Raw genomic sequence first — 3,592 nt, forward strand, 5'->3', positions numbered from 1 at the left:
TACAATCATCTAAAACAACATGATGATGCTCATATATAGTATAAAACTTTCCATGCTTCTGATCACATTTTCTCTTTTTCTTTGGTTTGCCTCTCTTGTCAATAGCTGAAGATTCAAAGAACTTTTATCAAAGAACATATGCTAAAACCTCGAGTCAATTTGTTCCTACGAAGATGCATAAAATGAGGGTCTGAATGAAAACATGAAAATTGCTTGTCTATAATGACACCAACCATGCTCTCTTTTGCCTGATTAATATTTACTTTAGTGTTTAAAATCTTGCTCTCCTCAACCCTACTCACAGATTCTAGAATGGGGAACCCCTGCAAGGAGAGGTGTTAATGTCTTCCTTTGTTCCATCTTGGGCCATGGTTATTAAAGTGGAGCTAAGAAAATGATAACTCCAAACTCTCCCTACCTATGTTGACCCGTGGCTTCCAATGCATGTATATTTAGTTGCTTAAAATCATGAGCTTGGACAATGGTTCTATATTCATTATCTCCCCCATAGAACTTCTCATTTGGATCACTATTAGGTTGAGGATCCACTCTCATGGATCGAGTCTTTGGATAATAATGAGCTAAATTTCCATTCAAATTCAAAAGATTCTTGGTAGTGTCTTCTCTAATTTGTAAGTTTCTAACTATACCTATGCTACCACCTCCTATGGTACACACATACTTTTCTACCTTATCAAAGTCCATTTGCTTGCTCTTGTCAACCTTAGCTTCATCGATCTTTAGAGCATCCTCATCATCTTCTTCAGGATTATTATTTTTCTGCTCTAGTTTCATCAATTGTTGTTCTTTCTAAAATTTCCTCCTTGCATCATCCCTGGCATCATACCTATCTATAACATGGGCATATGTGATTGGATCATATCCATTCCAACAATCTCATTTGCCATCATAATCTATCTCAAAAGCTTCAACCTTTTCATCAGGTGCTATTCACTTGTTTTTCCATTTTGCTCCAACTTTATGAGGCCTTTCCATGCAAGACTTACTATCATGTGTCATTGCCCCACAATTTATGCATGCATCTTTTCTATATCTATCAGCCTAGTAGACCTTTGCACCTATGTCATACCAGTCATTTGAATAGTTTGGATCTGAATTCCATTTCCTTTGATGTTTCAAACTTGGCCTCTCTGCATTGAGATACCATGGAGCTAATGACATATACTGAGGGATGTGAGGATTGATCTCCTTTCTATCTTCATCAAGTTCTGCTGGTGCAAGTCTAGCCTTTCAGGCCTCTTCTAACTCCAACTGCTTTCTATGATCTTCTCTTGATTTAAAAGACCCTGAGGCTATCACCATGGCTACTGGTTTACCAGCTCAATTTGATGTAGAGATCAAAGATTGAAGAGGGGGGGGCTAAAGAAAATTGCACATCAAGTACCTAAGATAATGGAGAAGTTGCCATTATACATTGCCAAATATCCAATGGAAGTATACAACAAGAAGTACTTATCATTAAAATACACCAACTTTATAAAAGATGTGTGGGATACAGCAAGAAAAAGTGAAACAAGTATCAAAATTATTCCAATCTTCTATCATGTGGCTCCTTGTAGTCTATGTTGACTAGCTCCAAGAAAAGGAGTTTATGCATCTGTTGAAATGGTTTACTCTATTCTTGATGTTGTTAGTAGATAAGAGGCATAAAATCATGGTTGCACTTGATTTAAAACATCAAAAATCCTCCCCTTTAAAAAGATCCACTAGTCCCAAAATCCACATCTCATTAATCAAATGATATTAGTCAGGCCAAAAGTGGGTTCGACTAAAAAAAAAAAAATTTCAATTACCTAAACTATCAAAACTAACTCATTCACCTCTAGCACTAATTTGAAACAAATTCAACCACTAAAAGAGAATTTGAAGCTCATTTTACATCTTTTTGAAAACTATCAATCTTGCGTTAGGAGGTCATTTGAATGGCCTTAAAAACTGACCAGAACACCTGGTCAAGCTTTAGAATAAAAAATACTAATTCTCTGTTATGCATATTCCTACCCTGTCAAATCTCATCTCATGAAAAATTCTCAGTCAAAAGATATTGACTGTCGAAGTTGCTCTTTCAAAAATTGCCTACAGGAAAACAAGTCAGAAAATAATAAATCGCGTTCAGAATGTACTCTAAAAATTGGGCAAACTAACACTTGGGGAAAAAAAATAGGGGCATTGGTTCACTATCACAAGGAGAGTATAAATCTAGGATTTGGGCTCATAAAAAATAACAAGACACAATTGGCGAGCGGTCAAAGTGGGCTTTTCAGAATTTGTAGACTGGAAACACTGACAAAAAGGTGATTTTTGCAAATAGAATTGACCTCGAAAAGTGTGCAGATAGTTTCATCAAGACTTGAAAATTGACACACTTGAAGTATTTTTAGAGTGGAACATAGTGGTACATTCCATTTGATCTCACCTATCATTTATTTTGAGATATAACATCACGAAGAGGAATACTAACAAATCTGCATCTCTTGACACTAGTAAAAAATTAAAAATTGCATTTGGAATTGCATTTGAAAACTGATCAAATGAATTTTTCATAAGCTTAAAATTGAAACATAGGAATTCTCTAACATCCAAAATGAAATGCAAAAGGAATTTTAGGATTTTAATCAACTGGGTCAAAGTTATAACAAGTCAAACAGGGCTTCCCAAAATTTAGAACAAATTACATCAGCATGACATCAATAAATGACCAACTATGAGGGATTCAAAACCTAGCTAAATGGTCTCAAAATGACTCAAAATGTAAAACATAGGCTCTCTAGTATGGACACTAAACACTCCCAAAGTGGCGAGTCATGAAGCATTACTAGGTGGAAGATATTCAATTTCAAACATAGCCTCCTGTCGTTGTTTGACACTTGAGGAAAAATGCAGAATTGGAAATTGCTCAAAATGGGACTTCACAAAATGGCTTAGAATGACAATTTAACTTCATGAAACACATATACATACTAAATGCATAGTGTTAGAAACATTAAACACCTCATGGGCCTCAAATGGATAGCCGGGTATATATGCATCAAAAAGCATTTATAGGGCTTAATTTTCTCAATGGTACTCAAAATCAGGGCTTCAATTTTGAGTCCCAACAATGTCCATGCTGAGTCCTCGGTAATTCAAGAATAAAATCCATATAGATGTCCTCTCATGGCTTCTTTGGTGCAAGTAATGGTTGATACAATCCTTTATTCTACTTCACTCCTTTTGCCATTTGACATACTCTGCAACTTTGTACAAACTTCTTCACTTCTTGTTGCAACTATGGCTAATAATAATTCTTAGCAAGCAAAGCTATGGTTTTATCTCTACCAAAATGTCTAGCCAATCCTCTTCTATGCTTCTCCTTGATGAGATTCTCTCTCATTGAACTTATGGGAATGCACAACTAGCTTCCATTGAATAACATACTATCTTTGATCATTAAATCCAACCACTTTTTCTTATCAAGTGTAATAGGTTCTATACAAGCCTTCTACACTTCACCAAAATTAGATCATTTGGATACAAAGTACTAAGTTCCATTAACCCAACCACCTCTATCTACATTTTTGTCAGCAAAAGT

The 3,592-nt window shown here is 35.4% G+C and overlaps 1 pseudogene; it reads right to left on the reverse strand.

Annotated features, from left to right (window-relative positions):
* Positions 1-414: 414 nt before the first annotated feature.
* On the reverse strand, positions 415-1,355 carry LOC149576322 (pre-mRNA-splicing factor SLU7 pseudogene; annotated as a pseudogene).
* Positions 1,356-3,592: the final 2,237 nt, after the last annotated feature.

The sequence above is a fragment of the Cupressus sempervirens genome, chromosome 1, assembly GCF_028749045.1.
Source record: "Cupressus sempervirens isolate cs-2001-9-10 chromosome 1, ASM2874904v1, whole genome shotgun sequence".
NCBI classification, from domain to species: Eukaryota; Viridiplantae; Streptophyta; class Pinopsida; order Cupressales; family Cupressaceae; genus Cupressus; species Cupressus sempervirens.